At 42.2% G+C, this 22,295-nt stretch overlaps 2 protein-coding genes across 4 annotated transcripts in view; both read right to left on the bottom strand.

Moving 5' to 3' along the window:
• Positions 1-22,295, bottom strand: part of LHFPL3 (LHFPL tetraspan subfamily member 3) — a 650,778-nt gene that overhangs the window by 34,821 nt on the left and 593,662 nt on the right. The gene's annotated exons all lie outside the window — the stretch shown is intronic.
• Positions 1-22,295, bottom strand: part of LOC126022747 (small nuclear ribonucleoprotein E) — a 417,272-nt gene that overhangs the window by 344,984 nt on the left and 49,993 nt on the right. The window lies entirely within an intron of this gene.

Raw genomic sequence — 22,295 nt, 5'->3', positions numbered from 1 at the left:
CCACCTACTGAAAGGTTAGTATTAGAGCAATGTTTTCAAATGCTTGGTGCCTGGGGGTGGCAGTTGTGTGGGAGCTCCCACACTCATTCCTTTTAACTCACCTCCTACAGTTCATTTTGATCTCATTTTCGCTGCATAAATTCAAGAGACAGGGGAAGGTAACTTGCTCTGGTCTATAACTCTTAGCTAAAGGAGAGTCTAATTCATCTAGTGAAATGACTCTAAGGCGTTTTGATAAGTTGTAGGTTTTTTTTTTTTTTTTTTTTATCCTAGTGGTACTCAGGAGCTATTCCCAGCTCCATGCTCAGTGATTGCTTCTAGTGGTGCTCAGTGGAACACGTGACACTTGGGTCTCTTGTATGCAAAGCACTTGCCTAGCCTTTGGAGCTGTTTCCCTGGCTCTGGGAAGTTGTTGAGATTATTTTTGGTTTGGTTTCCTTTTTTGCACTACACATAGTGGTTCTCAGAGACTACTCCTGGTTCTGTACTCAGAAATTGTTCCTGGAAGGTTCAGGGGATCACATGGGATGCCAGGAATCGAACCCTGGTCTATCTCAGGTTGGCCACGTGCAAGGCAAATGCTCAGTTATTGCTCTGTCTCCAGAAAAAAATTTTTAAAATTGGGCTGGGTAGGTGGCGCTAGAGGTAAGGTGTCTGCCTTGCAAGCGCTAGCGTAGGATGGACTGTGGTTCCATCCCCCGGCATCCCATATGGTCCCCCCAAGCCAGGGGCGATTTCTGAGTGCATAGCCAGGAGTAACCCCTGAGCGTCAAACGGGTGTGGCCCAAAAACCAAACAAAAACCAAACAAAAAAACCCCCTTACTTTTATATTTTGTTTTTCAATTTGTACCCTGCTGTGCTCAGGGCTTACTCCTGAATCTGTGCTCAGAGATGACTCCTGTTTGCGCACAGGTTACCATACCAGGGATAGGACTGGTGTTGGCCTCATGCAAAGCAAGAGCCTTAACTACTATCTCTGACACCCCCCTCCCCAAATCGCTCTATTTAAAAAGAGTCCTGGGGCTGGAGAGATATCACAGTAGTAGGGCATTTGCCTTGCATGTAGCCGATCCAGAATGGACAGTGGTTTGAATCCTGGCATCCTATATGGTCCCCAGTGCTTGCCAGGAGCAATTTCTGAACTCAGAGCCAGGAGTAACTGAGTACCGCCAGATGTGACCCCAAACCCCCCTCTCCCCCCAATAAAAAAAATAAATAAAAAGAGTCCTCAGGGCTGGGAAATGATGATGAAAGGATTGGAGTACATACTTGGTACATTGGAGGATGGGATTTGATTTCTGGCACCATAGAGTCCTCCAAGCAATGCTGGGTGTATTTTCCCTCAAAAATAAACTAAAATAGAAAGAGCTCATGGTGACAATGTCTTACAAAAAGGGAGTTCCATATAATGGAAGTTAAAGGGGTTGGTTAGATAATACAGTGGTAGAGCACTTTCTTGCACATGGCCAACACAGGTACTATTTCCAGTTTGCATTATGGTCCTCCAAACTCTGCTAGAAGTGGTCTTTGAGTGCAGAACTAGGAGTAAACACTGAGCATCACTAAGTGTGCCGTCCCCCCCAAAAATAGAAATTTATCATAGCATTTAGTTTTAAAAATATCTCTCTATTTTGTTCCTAAGAAAATAATTTGCTGTTGCCTTTTTGATAAAGAGAATTGTGTACCAACTGAGGCCACACAGTTCTGCCTTAGACTTGACACTCACCAAGGTAACTGGACCCTCTGCTCTGATGCATATTTGAATTATGCCTCATTCCCATTTTCTTTTTTCTTTTTTTTGGTTTTTGGGCCACACCCGGTGGTGCTCAGGGGTTACTCCTGGCTGTCTGCTCAGAAATAGCTCCTGGCAGGCATGGGGGACCATATGGGACACCGAGATTTGAACCAATGACTTTTGGTCCTGGATCAGCTGCTTGCAAGGCAAATGCCGCTGTGCTATCTTTCCGGGCCCCTCATTCCCATTTTCTAACAATAAATGTATCTTTTGTGGTGCATATATTATTTATGATAAGTAATTTGGGGAGGGCCATACAGGTGCTTGTTTCATACACAGAGAACTATAAATTATATAGCAATCAAGGCTATTTGAATTGAGGCCTTTTTGGAAAATGCTTGGGTGCCTAAAATGTTTCCAACACAAAAATCTGCATTCTTCGATGAGTTATGTATGGGCAGAAATGAGGAAGACAGGGAACATTGGTGGAGGGAAGCTGACACTGGTAGTGGAATCAGTAGTACTGGAACATTTTATGTTTAAAACTGAACCATGAATAACTTTGTAAATCATGGTGCTTTAATAATTTTTTTAAAGGAGAAGGACAGAAAAAAGTGAGGGAGACTACAATGGACCACATTGGGTATGAATCTCCTTTTCTCCAGGAGATTCATTCTCTTACTCTTGCCCACCCAACTCTATGCTCAAGGAAGCTGACCCACCTCAACTGGGCTGCTCTCTGCTTTAGTTTCAGCTGGTAGAGATGAGAGGATGAAAGGAGAAGAAGAGTATAACCACAGGTTGGATGGCTGCCTCGCTCTACTCCTCACTAGACTCCTCCCTCCACTCTTGCTAAGAAAATGGGCCTTCAGCCACACTTTCCTCAACTCGTGGCAACCACTATTTTAGGTGTATTTCCCTCGGATGTTAACTGGGGAGGACTTCCAGAGCTCATGATCTCCTTGTCCTGCCCACACCTTGAAAAATAGTTGCCTCACTAAATTCCTCTGAATGACACGGTTTGAGGGTGAGAGCTGTTTCCTGTAGAGATCTAATCATGTCTCTCACACCCAAGTCTCCTAACACAAAACCTCATAAAAACTTTTTGAGGTAGATTTCGAAGCTCATTTGATAGATGAGAAAAAGATATGGTTAAACAAATTTCTAAAGGTCATGTAAATAGTTCATGTTCTATTCAGGTACACCAGTGGTGCTAAGAAAAGAGAGCTAAAAATCTGACCAACAGAGTCAATAACACTGAAGTTATGAGACTCAAACTTTAACAATCACCTTGAAATGGTGCCTCTCGAGATGGTAGGATGGAGGTAGGGGAAAGGGCGTGGAGGAGCACCTAGTAACATTGGTGGAGGGAAGTTGACACTGGTGGTGAGAACATTGTATGTCTAAAATTCAACTATAAATAACTTTGTAAATCATGGTGTTTTAATAATAAAAATTAATCCATGATCTTAACAACCATGATTGAGTAGAACTTGTCCTGGGACCATACAGAAAGACCTCGGGTTGGACAATTAACCTGCCCGGAGCCTGTAGATGGTCTTAATGACAGTATGATTCAGGGATGGAGACACCCAGTATCTCTTAGACCAAGGAAATGTTCTTTTTAATTATGTTTACTGTGCCTATGCAAAAAACAACAATAACAAAAAACCAAAACAAAAAACCAAGCTTGCCACACCTACACCTTTTTTTTCTTCTTTTAATTTTATTTATATTTTCTTTTTTCTTTTTTTTTTTTGTGTGTGTGGTTTTTGGGTCACACCCGGCAGTGCTCAGGGGTTTTTCCTGGCTCCGTGCTCAGAAATTGCTCCTGGCAGGCACGGGGGACCATATGGGGCGCCGGGATTCAAACCGATGACCTTCTGCATGAAGGTAAACGCCTTACCTCCATGCCATCTCTCTGGCCCCTTATTTATATTTTCTATATAGGGGCTCCCATCTTTTTCATAGAACCTAAATCATTTTGTTCTACCTCATATTTCTTTTTTTTTTTTTGGTTTTTGGGCCACACCCTCTGACGCTCAGGGGTTACTCCTGGCTATGCGCTCAGAAGTTGCTCCTGGCTTCTTGGGGGACCATATGGGACGCCGGGGGAATCGAACCGCGGTCCGTCCTAGGCTAGCGCAGGCAAGGCAGGCACCTTACCTCCAGCACCACCGCCCGGCCCCTCTACCTCATATTTCTATGTCTTTGTACAAATTCAGAAAAGAAAAAAAGAAAAAGTGGCTGGGACCCAGGGGCCAAGTGGTCTTAAAAGCACTGAGTGGAAAAAAAATGGTCAAATCTAAATACCCAAGCAAAAGTCAACAACAATGGAATCAAGAGACTAAACTATAACAAGCTAAACCCCCAATGGACCTGTTACATTACTAGTCCAGGGGGCAAAGGGTAGAGATATGGTATCCATGCTGGGAACTCTGGTGGAGGGAGGTCAACACTGGTGATGGGAATGGCCCTAGTTCACTGTCATTATATGCCTGAAATACAACTGTGAAAAACTTGTAATTTATAATGGTCTCAATAAAAAATTAAATAAAAAAAGAAAAAAATATAGTCCATGCTCTAGAAGTAGGCATAACTTATGTAGTTTTTGCCTTATTTCTAGCAGGATGTAACATTTTTAAAACTATACTATGATCTCTAGCTATGCTGTGTTTATGAGGAGACAGCTATGTTTAGTGGGGAGACACTGTCTATTATTTCTGACTTTAAAAGAAGGCCTTCCAATACTTCACAATTAAGAATATTTGCTGTTGTATTTTTGAGGATACTCTATAATAAATAGGCAGTTTATTATAAGACTAATAAGACTATAATAGTCAAGGCAATTCTGTATTCCACGTTTTATAAATGGAAAACATTTCCTAAATCACTGAGATTTTTTTCTCTGACTCTGTGCAGGAGGGAAAAAAAAGGCAAAAAGCACAAAACATTTTTTTTTATTTTATATATTTATTTATTTAGTTTTTTGTCGATTTCTTTGTTTTGGTGTGGTTATTAAAATTGTTGTCTCCATATTTATTTATTTATTTATTTATTTATTTATTTATTTATTTATTTATTTATTTATTTATTTTCTTCTTTTCTCTTCTTCCTTTATGCTCTCTGCTATGTTTTTCATCTCAAGACCAAGGCTTTTATGTGGTGCTTATCTTTATTGTTGGAGTCCTCACTGGATATTTTATTTGAAACTTCTTTTTTGTACTTTAGTGGTGTTTCACCTTCTTTTTCCACTTCGTCTCTCAAACCCAGGATGAGAGCCTCTAGAAGGACTCTGCCCATTTTTGGCGTATTTGATTTTTACTCCAGTTTATTACTTTTCTCTTCTTCAAACAAAACCACATAACTTGAACTATCTAGTCCCGCCTCCCAATTAGAGGGGGAAATAAGGGAGGTACCAAGACCAAACAGGTGTAGGACCTCTAAGTAGTAAGCTAGGCACAGAGGGGACCACTCATTCTAGCAGCCCCGGGGGTGAGGGAGGAGGATATGGGAGGCAGGAATGGAACGGAGGTGGAGGGAGGACAATTCGGTGATGGAAATTCCCCTGATTTTATGTTATTATATACCTAAAATATTATTGTCAACGATATGTAAGCCACTATGATTAAAATAAAAAATTATATTAAAAATGAATATGAGGCTATGAGTGATTCAAGTGGTAGAGTTTATACTTGAAATATGTGGGGATCTAAGTTTATCCCTGGCACCATGTGGCCCCCAAAGCACTGCTGCAGCACTTCAATAAATGATTAAATACTGACTTTCAACTCAAAATATATATTTTTAATTTTTGATTGAGATCATTGTGTGTTGCATTAAATAATTAACGATGGGGCTGGATGGTGGAGGATGCCATCCAGCCCACATGGCTCTGCAACCTCCATGCAGCCGGTGAGTTCCAGGCCCAGGTGAAATCACTCACTCACACGCAGGCTTCAGGAAGAATCATCTTTATTCATGCCCTAGCCACCACAGGTGTGTGGCCTATGTCAACCTTTCAAGCATTCAGCAATATTTTGCTAGCCCTGCATCTTATCTCCTGTTAGCCATCTTCCCTTTGGGCTCCATGCGGCCCAAAGATCCAAAAGCCAGGAAACCAAGCCGGGCCAAGAGAGAAACGGCAAAAGGGCAAAAAGGGCCGAATCCCTTTCGTCCCAGGCTTATCTAACTTTTTCCCGACCCCTCCCAGGAATGGGAGGTCTTGCAGGTAGGGTCACACCTATTATCCGGTTAAGACCCCTCCCAGAAATGGGTGGGTCTTAGGGTACACCACAATTGTGAATTATAGGTTCTTCATAGTTGTATTTCAGGCATATAGTGACAATGATTTAGGGCCATTCCCACCACCAGTATCAAACTCCCTCCACAAAAGTTTCCAGTATGCATCCCATACCTCCACCCTTAGCCCTCTGGCCTACCAATGGAACAGGTCCACTTTATACAACTCAAAGTATTTTATGGTGATTTCAATTTGTAAGTACAATATGCTATTCATTACTCAATGGATCCTGATTTCTGGTGTGGGCAAGTTACACATAATCAAGGGTCTTGACGTTGGAAGGGATTTGAGGAAGGGAGATGAAATTTCCAAATTCACTGAATGTAGAAACTTCCCTTGGTTACCCATGACCTTCCTCAAAAGTTGTTTCTGGGGCTGGGAAGGTGGCGCTAGAGGTAAGGTGTCTGCCTTGCAAGCGCTAGCGTAGGATGGACTGCGGTTCGATCCCCCGGCGTCCCATATAGTCCCCCCAAGCCAGGGGCGATTTCTGAGCGCATAGCCAGGAGCAACCCATGAGCGTCAAATGGGTGTGGCCCAAAAACCAAAAAAAAAAAAAAAGTTGTTTCTATGTTTTGTAAATCTAAGTTGTCTTGTGTGGAGCCAAAATCCTGTAGTGCCCTCTACTGGTACTGAGACATGGCTAACTCTGGCTAGCTAACTCCTCTCTCTCTCTCTCTCTCTCTCTCTCTCTCTCTCTCTCTCTCTCTCTCTCTCTCTCTCTCTCTCTCTCTCTCTCTCTCTCCCTCTCTCTCTCTCTTTCTCCCTCCCTCCCTCCCCTCTCTCTCTCTCTCCCCTCTCCCCCTCCTCTCTTTCTCCTCCCCCTGTATCTCTCCCCCCTCTCATACTGAGACATGACTAACTCTCTCCTTTCTCATATTTCCCCTCTTTCTTTTTTTTCTCTCTCTCTTCTCTCTCTCCCCTCCCCTTAGGGACATTGGTTATATTTTAGATACTTTCATAGTCCCACTTCTGTTTTGAAATGCCCATACCAGTTTCCTGTATTCTTGTTTTGGATATGGTTTCCAATGTCAAAATTAATGCTATAATCCTGAATCAAATTATAAATATCCTTTGCTCTATATATTTTATTATTTTTATTTATTTATTTTTTTGTTTTTGATGCTCAGGGGTTACTCCTGGCTAAGCGCTCAGAAATTGCCCCTGGCTTGGGAGGACCATATGGAACACCAGGGGATCAAACTGCGGTCCTTCCTTGGCTAGCGCTTGCAAGGCAGACACCTTACCTCTAGCGCCACCTCGCCGGCCCCAATATTTTATCCTTTGTATTTAAGATTCCTTTAGCTTTTTACTATATTGGTGTCCAATGTTCTTGCAATTTAACTCCAACTTGACTTACAGCCACTCTAACTATATTGTTGGGTGTTAGTCATGGTTGACCATACGTTGATCTTTGCTAAATTCACCTTTCAGATACAACCTGCCAAACTCTTTGGATCCAAATTCTGTTATCTGTAATAGGAACATCACAAAGCTTTGTACCTTTCAAAAATATAATAAACTCATGTCTCCATCTGAGTCACTGGCAAAGAAAGTCAAACAATAGGGGTTTGAAGACAAAGCTCTGAAATTTGCTAATTTGAGTTGCTAGCCAAATCATGCAAATAGAAATTTGGGAAAAATATTGACTAGAGATTTAGATTTAGAAGCTAATGAGAGATGAAGTAATGGAAAAAAATAGAGATATACTAGAAAGGTGATCAGAGAAAGAGGACTCATAGATGAAGGATGGAAACCAGGAGCATTAAGGACCATTGTAGGCTAGAGAAGAGATAATTTCAAGTCTAGGCTCAAATAAGGTGACAGAAATAGACTGGAAAAAAAAAAAAGGTCCATGTGTTTCTGTGTGTAGACAACGACAACAGTCCCTTTTTTGGGGGGGGGGGCACACCTGGTGATGCTCAGGGATTACTCCTGGCTATGTGTTCAGAAATTGCACCTGGTTTGGGGGACCATATGGGACGCTGGGAGACCGAACCATGGTCCGTCCTAGGTTAGCAAGTGCAAGGCAAACACCAGCCCTGACAACACTCTTGAAAGATCAGAAGTAAGATGAATTCCCAATGCTTTTATTTTGTTTTGGTGCCATACTTAGCTGTGCTCAGGGCTTACTCCTGGCTCTGTGTTTTGGGATAATTCCTGGTGATCATTGGAAGTTAGCCACATCCAAGGCAAGTGCTTTCATCCCTCTCCTAACTCTTTCTCTCCCTGCCAGTCCAATTTTGTTTAATTTAGGGGTTATAGAGATAGTACAGCAGGTAAGGAGCTTGACTTGCATGCGGTTGAGCCAGTTTAATCACTATTATCCCAGATGGTTTCCCTGAGCACTGCTAGGAGAAATTTCTGTGTTCAGAGCCAGGAGAAACCCCTGAACATTGCTGTTTTGCCCCAAAACCAAAACCAAAAAAAAATTCTTTTAGTTTATGAGTCACACCTGGCTGTGTTTAGGATTTACTCCTGACTGCAGTCAGGGAACACTTCTGAAAGGCTTGAAGGGCCATTTGTGATACTGAGTATTGAACCTGGGCCAGCTATTTGCAAGGCAAGTGCTCTACCCATTATACTATTGCTCTGGCCTTGCCAGTCCAATTCTAAATAAAAATAGTGATGATTTTTTTCACTAATAGTGTTATTTACCATATCATTATAGTTTGGGGGGGGTTTGGGCCACACCCAGTGACGCTTAGGGGTTACTCCTGGCTATGAGCTCAGAAATTGCTCCTGGCTTGGGGGACCATATGGGTCGCTGGGGATCAAACCGCGGTCTATCTTAGGCTAGTGCAGGCAAGGCAGATGCCTTACCTCTAGCGCCACCTCTCTGGCCCCTATCATAATTTTTATGAAGGAAATATAATAAAATTTTTTTGGCCAAAAACTGAATATGAGGCAGTAGATATCTAGAAGACAGACATTCCCTCCTTTTGCATCCAATGAGAATTCTCAGGTTTGGTTAGAGTGCTTGCATGGGTTTGCACTTCTGGTCTTGTTGTTCAGGTCACCACATACCTGGGGAATTGCACATTTTCAGCTTTGATGCTTGAGCACATACTCAGTGGGGGTTGACTCCTTTTATTGTGCTGCCTGAGCACACCTGGCTGCTGTGATTTCTAGGGTGTGCGATGCTTACACGGTGCTTTTCAGGAATGGCACTCTTAGTTTCAGCGATCAGACTATCTTTCAGTTGTGGGGCTCACTTTAGCTGCAGTGCCCACAAATGCCTGGCTGCAGTGCTCCTCTAGAGATTACTCACTCTGTTGCTGGGATCCAAACAGAACCAAGAGCAACCAGGACCTGAAGCTTATGAGGGTGGCATTAAGGATTGAGCAGATGATTTATTTACTTGTTTAGGTGTAGAACTTGGCAGTGTTCAGGCACTGGCCCTAGCTCTGGCTCAGGAGTGGACCTGGAAGTGCTCAGGGGACCAAATGTGGTACCTGGGATTCAAATCAGGCTTGCAAGAAAAGCACCTTAATTCCTGTATTATCTTTCCATCACAAAGCAGGCACTTTTGGCCACTAAAACCATCACTAGGGCCCCAGTAGTTTCTTCTATATTGGGGCCGGGGCTGTGGCGCAGCAATAGGGCGTTTGCCTTGTGCGCGACCAACCTTGGATGGACCGCAGTTTGATTCCCCAGCATCCCATGTGGTCCCCCAAGCCAGGATTTCTGAGCACATAGCCAGGAGTTACCCCTGAGTGTTCCTGGGTATGGCCCAAAAAACAAAAACAAAAAGAAATTTTATTGGTGAAAAGTAAAAGTTTAAGATGAGGAAGGTGAAGTCACGAGTCTGAATGTTCTAATGGGAGGAGGGTAAAATGTCAACGAAGAGAAAGAACTTTAATGCAGGGCAAGACAGTCATTGATGGGCTTCTAACTCTGGGGTGCCCAATAGTGTGGAGACTGAGAGCACAGAAGTCCCAACTGCTGAAGTGTGAAAGTGACTACAAGAATCTGTGGAAGGATAGGATAAATAAACAGAACATGAAAATCTTGAAAGGGGGGACATGCCTGAAAAAAGTGTCCTTAGGCAACTTTTATCTTTGTGTGAATTTCACAGAGTGTGGAATTACATAGGTCTCAATGGCAAAGCCTATTTACAACACACCTAAGTTAGCCTGATAAGGACATTGTCATCTATATGGTTCATTATTGATCAAAATGTCATTCAGTGGTGCATGCCTGAATATTCAAAAGAATTTTTTCTCTATCTTGATTTGGGGCCATACTTGACAGCACTCATGGGCCATTCTTAGCTCTGTGTTCAGTAATGAATCCTCACAGTGAGTGGAATTATAGGTGGTGCTAGGGTATAAACTAGGGTTGAAGCAATACAACACAAATACCTTAACTCCTGTATGATCTCTATAGCCCTATACAATAGCATATTATCAAAAATTATATGCAAGGATGTTATTTTTGGGGAAGTACACCTGCCTTTGTTCAGAACTTACTCCTGGCCCTGTACTTAGAGATCATTCCTAATGGGCTTAGAGGATCATAAGAGGTTTCAAGAATCATCTGCCACATGTAAGTCAGTAAGTACCTTACCTGCTGTACTATCTCTCTGGCCCAGCAAGGAAATTCTGACACATGTGACAATATAGATGAACCTTGAGAACATCACTCTAGGTGAAATAAATTACAATAAGTGGAGAGAATCAGAGTAGTCAAGATCAGAAAGACAGAAAATGGAATGGAGTTGCTGTGGCCAGAGTGATAGCATAGCATGTAAGGAATTTGCCTTGCATGCTCCTGACCCAGCTTCCATTCCTAGCATCCCATATACCCTGCCCCCCATCCTGCAGGAGTGATTTCTGAGTGCAGAGCCAGGAGTAACCCCTGAGTGATGCTGGGTGTGGCCCCAAAGCATATGTGTGGAGAATGTGTGTGTGGGAGAGTGACAGGGAAGTCATTAAAAACTCAGGAGAGGGGGTTGGAGACATGCTACAGAGGGTGAGGTGCTTGCCTTGGATACAGGCAACCCAAGTTTGATCTATAGTATCTTTTATGGTCACCAGAGTCATGCTAGGAGTGATCCTTGAGCATAGAGCCAGGAATTAACCCTGATGGAGCAGTTTGATGTGGCCCAATAACAAACAAACAACTGAAAACACAGAAACTCAGGAGATGGGACCGGTGAAGTGGCACTAGAGCTAAGGCGTCTGCCTTGCAAGCGCTAGCCAAGGAAGGACTGTGGTTCAATTCCCCGGTGTCCCATATGGTCCCCCTAAGCCAGGGACTATTTCTGAGCGGTTAGCCAGGAGTAACCCCTGAACATCAAATGGGTGTGGCCAAAAAAAAAAAAAAAGAAGAAACTCAGGAGAAGAGTAGCTTCTGGGGCAGGAAAAGGGCAGAGACAGAGTTGAAGGATTAAGTGAAAAAAAAATAGATGAACAGCAGGGAGAAGAGGATTTTATGGGGTGAGCTTCATCTTAGCAGAGGGCTCAGTGGGGTCCATTAGAGGTGGATGAATATCACAGGCTTTTGTTCAATCTAAGAGGGTAAGACTAGGAGCCACTTCTGGAATGGAGTGAGACAATGTCAACAAGAGATGCAGGAGTGGCTGGAAAGGCTGGGGGCATGTTAATTGCATGACAGGGTCTGGTTGCAACGTTGTGAAGGAGTGCCTGTGTGGGGCCTTAGCTGGGCTTAGTTTAGAGGGGTCAGTCTTGGTAGGGATCCTGGATTGAAGATTCTCAATCTGAGGTGTTGACAAAGCCTAAGAAGGGCAGGCAAACAAACATACACACACACTATAAAGATATTTGTGAAGAGAGTCTGGGACAGGGGTATCTCTGCACTAGGGGAACAAAAATGTCAGGAGGCCTGGGAGTTGTGTTTGCCCTATGTGCTGAGTTCCACCACTGTTACTGAGCCCTCAGGATGCTTTACCATAAGAAGCTGCCCTCAGATTGTAACAGTTATACTGTAAAAGGGACTGAGGAAAATTTCTTACAGATACATTGGTTGTGGTGAGGGGATGTCAAAGAAATTGGCAATGTTCACTTTCAAGGTAAGTCTAGAGGGCTCTATAGATATTTTTCTATGGTTTTCATAGCGACAGTGAAATGTTCTGGTTTGTATTCAGCCCTCATTTTAGGAGGTAGCCAGGGACACAGCTAGACTTTACCAATAAATTTTAACTAGACATCAATGGCCAAGAAACAGCTATGTGGTTATGATTGCAAACCACATGCCTGATTTCTCTGTAGTAAAATCAGCTAGAAATTTCTCTGTCGCTGGCAGTGTTGGTTTTTGTTCTTTATTATCAGTGATTTCATTGAGGGGACAAGATTTGGGAGCCTAGTAAATTTCTCCAGTATATCCAGAAAGATGAAAACACTCTGAAATCAAGACACTGAAAGGCATTAAAAATGAGAATTCCAGAAGCTGTATTGATAGCACAGAGGGTAAGGCAGTCATACAGCCAACCAGGGTTTGATCCCAGGCATCCCAAATGGGCCCTCAAGCACTGCCTGCTATGAACCCTGAGTGCAGAACCAGGAGTAACTTCTGATCACTGCAGGTGTGATCCCAAAACAAAACAAATCAGTCAATCAATCAATCAATCAAACAAACAAACAAACAAACAAACAAACAAAAAAGAGAATTCTAGTAAAGGAAGAACAAATGGCCAAAAAGCTAATAGAACCAGAGAAGGGGGTATAGGGAAGCAGACATACTGGTGGAAGGTGAGGTGCTGAAACCTTATAAATCAAAGTGCCTCAAATAAAAAAAAAATGGATATATGGTAACAAGAGAAGAATTCTCCAGTCTGCATGACAAGTGGGTTCAGTTCCAAATTTATTATCCACCTTCCCTTCCCCTGCTCCCTTCCTCATGGTTTTATTTAGTAAGAACAGTCAAACCGACAGTTATTTCCATATTGCAATAATACAAAAAAAGTTGAAAATTACTATCCTGGGGAAAACTGAGAAAGGCAGTTCAAATAGTTGTAATCACATTGTTTAAATAAAGATATTATTAACATAAAAACCTGATATCTGCAAATAAGTTACTCAAGAAAAAAAAAAAAGACAGCTCAAGGACATGGAGGGTTTTGAGATTCAGATCTTGACTGTCTCTATGACTACATGATTTTGTGACTGAAAGGTTCTTGAGCACATACTTATTGTGTGTCCCTGGAGCCTGGCACAGATTTATACCACCTGGGTTTAATATAGAATGATTCAAGCCTGGCATAAAAATGAGCTGACCATATGGTATAGACAAACCATTCACATTTGATAGCAGTCCCTCCTGGTTTTTCCCTTATTAGGGAAAGGAACTCTACCTTGACAGCTGGAATAGTGATGAACACGAGCCTGCATGCTAGGATCAGAATCGGGGAGTGGATTCCTGCTCCGCTGTTCACTAGTCAAATAGCCTCACCAAATGACAATGTCCTCAATGGTAAAGAAGTAATAATATATTCGTGCCTACTTCCCAGATGATTTGAGAAAGAAAATAGTACAGGCAAAACTCAAGCACACAGTAAAATTACCGCAGGGCAGGGAAGTTGGGAATCTCTTAGCCACTATTACCTTTGTCCTAATCATGTCTCATTCTGTTCTCACAGCCTGAGGCTTGCCTAAGTATCTATATACCAAACAAACAGGGTGTTACTGTTCATAGATCTCTAGAGGTCAGTTAATTTCCAGTTAAATTAACTGTACAATAACAGGTCATCATATAACTTGCTGTGCCTTTTATTTTCATTAATCTTTTTTTTTTCCAGACACACCCAGCTGTGTTCATGGATCACTCCTTGCAGTCAGTGCCTGTGGGACCATAAGTAATGTCAGGGATCCAGGATCAGTGTGTGCAAGGTCATTATCTTTCTGACCCAATAAAAAAACTTTAGTACATGCTGACTGACAAAGATTTGATAGAAATTAGCTCTCCACATCTGAAAAAATAAAAATACATAAAGAAATTTGACTAAACGAGTAACTGAGAGATTTTCACATGTGCAAAAAATGTATTGATTTCTCAGATTTTGAACACCAAAATCCCCGGTATTGCTTAAAATATCTGGTTCTCAAATTTGATGATGCAAGAGTCTCCTGGTTAATTCAAAATTTCCCCGAAGAGTAACAATAAGAAGATCTGAGAAGAGCGGTCTTGGTATGTTAAAAACTAATCAAGTGAGAACATTTTGGTGGAGGAGGGAAGTAAGCCTACAAGGTTCTGCTGAGACATTCCAGAAATGAGTGAAAAATAGATGGATGTGCCTCCAAATTAATTTCCTTGTTCTTTTGTTTTGGGGTTTCTGTGTTATTTTGCAGTGGGTGATAGGATAATAAAACTTAAGGTAATTATCGGTGGACCTGGGGAACAGGTGGTATACAAGCACATGCTTATGTATGCACCAGTAGAGTGACACCTAGAGTCTGAAGAACATCTAGGATAGTTCTTTGGACTCCATAACCGAGGAGTCAGTTTCTCACTGCATTTTCTACTGCAGGATTAAAGAAAGAAATATTACACAGTGCCATTACAAATAATTCAGGATTCAAGAGGGTTTAACATGAAATGCAAGAATAGAGTCAGATGTTATACCTCCATATCTAGAAAGAATGCTATCCAGATCAGCATTAATAGAATAGTTCAAGGATGTGCTAGGCCCAACAATAGTAAAACTTCCTCCTAGTCTATGAGGAAGATGTTTCTGTGTATTTCCAGGATTTCTCAAATAAAACTCTCCCGTGTTTGGTCTTGACCTTTAACCTCTGGCTGAGATCACAGTCTGCTCTATCACGACCCAGTGCCCTGGGCCCCAACACTCAGAGTATGACATTATGCTCTCCTCCCTGCTAATCAGTTGTTGAAAATGTTGCCTTGAAAGGTTTTAAGATTCAATTATTAATCAGCACCAATTTACAGGCTGTTGATGCCAGGAATAGCACTTTTTTCCTTTCTATTTTCAAAGCTGGGATAAGTTGATCAAGGAGAATGGAAAAGTTCATAGGAAATACATTAAGCTACCCACGCCTGCCCAAAGAGTTTACCTGAGTTCATGGGAGTGCAGGGAAAGGTGTGCTTGGTAAGAGCCATTACTAGTTGATGGAGGATAATTAGGTAGGGTGTATTAACCTAGTAGGTCACAGGTTAGATAAACTTTCCTTAAAGAAGAAGAAAAGGTCAGGCTGCTCTTTCTTTAAAATCTCATTTGTGACGTGGCCTCATAATTTCACTAATCAAACACTGCCATGGAAGTATTTTCTGCACTTAATGTGTCTTATTCTCTTTTTTATTACCATACAAAGTTATGAAAAGCTATGAGTTTATTAATTATCTTTTTCAGGCCCAGACTTCATACAGGAGGTAATAAATGACCCAAATCATTGATAATATGCTGGAAGTACAGATGATCTGTGCTGAGTGTATGAAGCTCCTTTGTGGAATAGGAATTTCTCAAAATAAAAGAACTGACCTCACCACACCTCTTTCCTTATGTGTCTCCTAAAAATGGGGTGGTGGGTCATCTAGGAGGCAGGAACTTTTCTATTCTTTCCTTCTGTGGGTGATGAACACTAAGGCTGAAATTATCTTTAGTCATGGACTGGAAATGTTTGGCTCTCACAGGCATTTTATTTCTAATATGGTGTAAGAATTAATATGACTATTTCCAAAGCAGGGGAGATGGTTATATACTCAACCATCTACACAGTGAGAATTGTTCCAAAGCAAGAGAAAGAACTTTTTGTTTTGTTTTTTTTTTTGGGTCACACCCAGCAGCACTCAGGGGTTACTCCTGGCTCTAGGCTCACAAATTGCTCCTGGCAGGCTCGTGAGACCATATGGGGTGCCAGGATTCAAACCAACCATCCTTCTGCATGCAAGGCAAACACCCTACCTCCATGCTATCTTTACAGCCCCAGAGAAAGAACTTTTGAATTTATTAGAATAACAAACATTTGCGATTTTTTAATGTGCTCTTTCACTTGGTCCTAGGGTTTATTTTTGTTTGTTTGCTTTTTAACTTTAATTTCCTGTGAAAAATGACATTTAACATAAGATTTATCATCTTGCTATTTATACATACATGCAAAATTCAGCAATATTAAGTACATTCACAGTGCTGGGCATCTATAATGAATCACAATATTTCCACTAAATTAATGAATTAACTCATTTTGGGGAGGCATACTGGGAAGTATTCAGGGGTTACTTCTGGCTCTGTGCTCAGGGATCACTTCCGGTAGCATTAAGGGAACCCTCTGAGGTGGCTGGGATTGACTGACTGAGCCAGAGTTGGTGGGATGTAAGGCACGTGTTTTACTTCAGTTTTTTTTAAAAATATGCTATTTAATGTCATTCTAACTAAAAAACATTTAAGTATTGGTGTTAATTTTATTATTATTTTTACACAGCGTAATGCCAATTTAAGATGCAAATGTCAGAGCATTTAACTTGTTTGTGCAATCATAAAAACCACAGTTTGGAGTTTGCTGAAACTGGCTAGGAAAGATGAGCACAGACACATTCAGGAACTTGGGGGATGGGGAGAGGGTTCCTTTTGAAACAGTGGCTCCAGTTCTCTGGCTCAGAAGCTATCTCGGACTTACTTCAGGATCAACCTTCAGTGCTTAAGAACCCCATTTTGGCTATCAGGACTAAAACGGACTGATTACCCTTCCCCTCAGCTGGTCAATTCTTTCATGCCTTGGCAGAGGTCCTTGAAATTGTTCTTTTCTTAGTGATACTTCCAACCTAAGAAAGACAGAAATTTGGGCCCGGAGAGCTAGCACAGCGGCGTTTGCCTTGCAAGCAGCCGATCCAGGACCAAAGGTGGTTGGTTCGAATCCTGGTGTCCCATATGGTCCCCCATGCCTGCCAGGAGCTATTTCTGAGCAGACAGCCAGGAGTAACCCCTGAGCACAGAGTTTGGACTAGCCCCGAAATACCATAGACTTGGTCCAGAAAATCAAAATCTGTCTCACTTTCTACCCCATCTCCTCCAACAAAGTCAGGTGCTTTTGAGGGGCATATTCACATTCACCCTTCTAGGATATTTCAGGGGTCTCAAGACACAGGTTTTCCTTTCTTTCATCTACAAAAGTGTTAAGGTAGAGTTCTCCGTGGCCGTGTTTGGAGGTGGATCAGAGGTAGGTAGTTTGGGGCTCATTATTTCCTTCCGTCTGACACCTGCAGTTACCAGTATAGCCACTAGAGGTCCCAGCAGGACAATGATAACCTTAGCACCATCCCCCAAAAGGGAAAAGAGCTGGCCAAAGCCTGGTTGCCCCTCTAGTTGCTGATCTTCCGGGGTGGTGGTGGCCATCAGACATTCTTAATAGGGCAATTGGGCTTGCATGGCTTCAAAGGGGGGCTATGATTATTCCAGTAGAAGGGCAATGCTATGATTTGCCAAGAAGGGGCTCACAGTTCCTTACCACCCTTTCCAACAGCTACTTATCTACATGTGACCTAGCCAACTGTCATATTTCCATCTTATATGAAGCACCATGCATATGCAGCTTGTCAAATCTTCTGGTACAATGGAAAGTCCCCTGTTCCACCACCAAAGTTCTGGAGCTGAGTTTTTATTTCAGGGTACTTCTCTGAAGTCACATCTTTCAGTGCTCTGTTTTTTGTAGCAGTATCAGGACTTAAAAGGTTCACAGTAAATGACCAATGCCTCCTTTGACCATCTCTCCGAATCCTAACTCCCTTGCTACTTAGCTTTGAGTTAGATCAGATATGCATAAGGGTTGCTGCAGGCCAGTTGGGCTATTTTAGAAAAAGATTCATGTAAAGTGAACAAAATAAAAAAGCTCATCCATGGGGCCGGAGAGATAGCATGGAGGTAAGGCGTTTGCCTTTCATGCAGGAGATCATTGGTTCAAATTCCAGCATCCCATGTGGTCCCCCGAGCCTGCCAGGAGCAACTTCTAAGCGTGGATCCAGGAGTAACCCCTGAACGCTGCCAGATGTGACCCAAAAACCAAAAACCAAAAAAAAAAAAAAAATTCATGTAAAGTGAAAAAATAAAAACGCTCATCCACATTTATTAGGGAAACCCAAATGAAGATGCCAATATAAGGAAACAGAGACTCTTATGGACCCTGGTCAGCCATAAGTGGGTTACTGTCCCTTTAAGGGTGAAGACATTAGTTACCAGCCGCCCAACCCTTGTAACTGCTACTGGAGGCCAGTTGGCCACAGGTATATAAAGCCAAGGCTGAAGTGCCAGGGGCCACTGCCCCCTGCAAGATTACTCCTGCTGGATGGTTGCTGCTGAATAGAGACCATCTGCTGGACTTTTGCTGCCTCTGTTACTATTTCCTTTTTTCTGGTCCATTCCCTGACTGATTCCTTGCCCTGGTCCCAACCTTGGCCCTCTCTTTCCCTTTCTTGGCCTAGGACATTGGCTGTAATGATCCTGGCCTTCCTGTTTTGCCTTTCTTATGATCTCTCTTATTGGAGTTTTGATTGGCCCTGACAATAATAAGATAACATCTTATACCAGTGAGAATGGCACATTTCAAAAATATTGGGAAAAATTTGTGTTGGTGGAATGTGGTGAAAGAAGATCTCTTATCTATTGCTGATGAAAATGTTACTTGGTTCAACCATTATGAAAAACAATCTGGAGATATCTCAGTAAGCAAACATTTAATTTTCCATATGATTCAGCAATTCTACGTCTGGGTATTTATCCCTAGACACAAAAAAATTTTATTCAAAAGAATAGATGTACATTATTATTTATTGCTGCACTTAGTACAATAGTTATTATATAGAACCAACCTAGGTGTCCAATGATAGATAAATGGATAATAAAGATGGCTATATGTAAATGATGGAATACTACACAGATATAAGGAGTGACAAAATCGTGCAATTCACATAAATAATGGGATAATGCACAGATATAAGGAATGATAAAATCATGTAGTTCATTGCAACATGGATGAAACTGGAAGATAAAATGTAAATGAAATAAGTTAGAAGAAGGATTAACACAAGATGATGATGATCTCACTTATGTGTGAAAGACCAAATAATTGGTTGAGGGAAGACAAGTTTTAAAAGGGGGATATTTAGATCACCCATGACTCCCAAGTATAGCTTGTAGCATAGTAAAGAACAAAATAAATTGAATGTAGAAAAAGACATGGTAAGCAACAGGAAGCAGGGGTCAAGGGGCTATGAGTATATCAGAATGTAAAGAAGTGATATAGCTAACCATCCAAACCACAGAGTCAACACACTGCAACAAGAGATCCAAATTTCAACAAGCAAACTTAAAAAGGAGCCTGCCCAGATACAGGTAGGGGTTAGGGGGTTTGGAGAGAACCTGAGAATACTGATGGAGGAAGAAGACACTACACTGGTGGTGGGATTGGTGTTGGAATATAATATATTTAAACTCCAAATATCGTAACTTTGTAAATCATTAGAGCTTTAGTTTTTTTTTCCTCCTTTTTTTTTTTTTTTGGTCACACCGGCAGCGCTTAGGGGTAACTCCTGGCTCTATGCTCAGAAATCGCTCCTGGCAGGCTCAGGGGACCTTATGGGATGCTGGGATTCGAACAACCAACCTTCTGTATGAAAGGCAAACACCTTACCTCCATGCTATCCATTAAGGGGTTACTCCTAGCTCTGTGCTAAGAAATCGCTCCCAGCTTAGGGGGCCAGATAGGACTTCGGGGGATCAAACCAAGGTCCGTCCTGGGTCAGCTGTGTGAAAGGCAAACGCCCAACTGCTGCACTATCATTCGGCCCATTTAGTAATTTTTTTTTTTTTAAGGAGTAGCATGTTCAGCTAAACTTGGCATATTGAAACTGAAAGAATACCAAATGTTAAAAATTAGAGGTTAATAAAAATTAGAGGATAATTTCTTGATTTATAAAATTAATTCCTCATAAAAATGCTATGGATTGACCTTGGAAAAAGAAAGCTCTGGATTTTCACAATTTTATGCAAACAAAGATATGTGTCTCAAAACTCTGTTGGAAAGTGTGCCTTTCTGTTCTTGCCTTATTGGCTTTCAAATTATTTGCAATCTGCCTCACAAGTTTCCTTGGCACTGTTAATTCAGTAGTGGGTAATACACTGAGAGGAGAAAATGTAACCTCATTTACCAACTGGGGTTCCGAAAGCTCCAGAGCTCCTCAGTGGAGTTTTGGGAAGAAGAGAAGTCAATATCAGTCAGATAACTCCATACTACAGAAATCAGCTTATCCTAGATGATTAGACTTGGAGTCTTTCACGTTCCCCCAGGCACATCTCTGCCTGTGCGTGCATGTGTTTGTGTGTGTGCATACGTGCATATGTGCATATGCACATAGTATGCACATGCATACTAATTATTTATTCACCTGTACCTTTCTCCTCCTGCCCTGGTTCTTCTGAGACTCTTGGGGCCTAAGCTCCAGTAGGCTATCTGCATTTGCACAGCCTAACTATAAACTTCCCAATAGTCCTCTGGTGAGAAATAAACACAGGTGGTAGGGAGAAGCATGAAAAACATCCTGAAGTTATGAGGCAAACTTCACATCATGTGCTTTTTTGAAAGAGCTGTTCCCAACTTTATTTTACAGATGAGGGCCGTGTGTTCCAAGAAAATGAGGAAATTCCCTTAACTCCCCAGACAGTAGCAGAGTCAAGACAAGAGTCTTTCTTGAGATATAAGTCCCTTCACTTTCATTCACCTGGACAAAGCTTTCTTGGCTGTGTACAGGTTTGTCTTCCAGAGAAAGATGAGCAGAGACACAATAGCTGTAACCTGCTTTAATGGAAAGAGGATTGAGGGCCTGGAGAGATAGCACAGAGGCGTTTGCCTTGCAAGCAGCCAATCCAGGACCAAAGGTGGTTGGTTCGAATCCCGGTGTCCCATATGGTCCCCCGTGCCTGCCAGGAGCTATTTCTGAGCAGACAGCCTGGAGTAACCCCTGAGCACCGCCGGGTGTGGCCCCAAAACAAAAAACAAAACAAAAAAAAAAAAAAAAAGAAAGAGCATTGAGACTTAATCCAGGCTCTGTCCTATCTTGGGTAAGTGAGTTTGCTTTTTCAGGCCACAGTTATCATCTATGACTTACAGGATTTAGAGTGATGTATCCAATGTTGAGTACACACAAAATTCTGGAGCAAATTATTCAGCTCTAGAATTTTGTGTATGTCCGATATTGTAGAGCTGTGCTCAGTCAGAGTTCTTCAGCTAAAATAATTGAGGCCAGGGAGACAGTATAGTGGGTTGGGTGCTTGTCTTGCATGCGACTGACCCATGTTTGATCCTTGCACTGCCAAGAGTGATTCCTGAGCATAGAGTCAGGAGTAAACCCTGAGCACCAGTAGGTGTGATCTTCCCCAATAAAGACAAATAAACAAAAATTCTCCTGATCTCTGACATCTTGGAAATTTCCCATATCATTAATATTCAACAAATACTTTAAAACTTCTGAGGGATCAAGAGCAAGTTCTAACAGCTCTGAAATCAAGGCCAGATCAATGAGGCTATGCTTTTCTATGTTTTTATCTTTCCAAAAGTTTCTAATTTACTTATTATATAAATGAAATTGATCATATGGTGTAGCTTCTCCCCAAAATGATCTATAGCTTAGACAGATTGGAGGAACAGCAAAAGGTATTATGCATGTGTACATACCAAAGATACTGTGTGTATCCATTGTGGGGCCAGTATGACATATTTATCTGATGAACCATATTCTTTCTTTATCATACTACCAGGCTTCTTCAAGCTATGTGTATCCACCATGCACATATGCACAGAGAGAACAATAATAAACAAATTTGGCTTGTTTCTGCAGAGCCCAGGTAGCTGTAATCTGCCTAGGTCAGCAACCCTAGAAGAACACTGACAGCACTGGTAGAGGGAGCATCAGACCCACAGGAGCAGCCCACCATGTTTGCATCTGTGGAGCCTCTGGCAGAAAGAACATGGACATGTGCCCAGTATCCTAAAAGCCGACAATCTGAAAGCTCCTTCTCAGAGCGCAAGGAAGGCACACCTTCCCCATGAGTCCCGTCTCCCCTGGGAAAGGCCAGGTTGCCAGCACTCTTCCCCATGTGCTCAGGTTTTCAGCAGAGAGCAGTGCAAACAGGAAATCAACATCAGAGACATAGGATCCATGGCCGAAAAGAGACGGTTCATGCGGCCAGGGTCTAGGCGCCAAGCAGCCAAAGCGGGAGTTGGAGAAGAGCGGCGAGGACATGCGGGAATGGTAGGCAGAAGCGCACAGAACAGCGGCCACTACAGCAGCCATGC

The sequence above is a fragment of the Suncus etruscus genome, chromosome 1, assembly GCF_024139225.1.
Source record: "Suncus etruscus isolate mSunEtr1 chromosome 1, mSunEtr1.pri.cur, whole genome shotgun sequence".
NCBI classification, from domain to species: domain Eukaryota; kingdom Metazoa; phylum Chordata; class Mammalia; order Eulipotyphla; family Soricidae; genus Suncus; species Suncus etruscus.
This window is presented reverse-complemented; position numbering and strand designations above follow the sequence as displayed.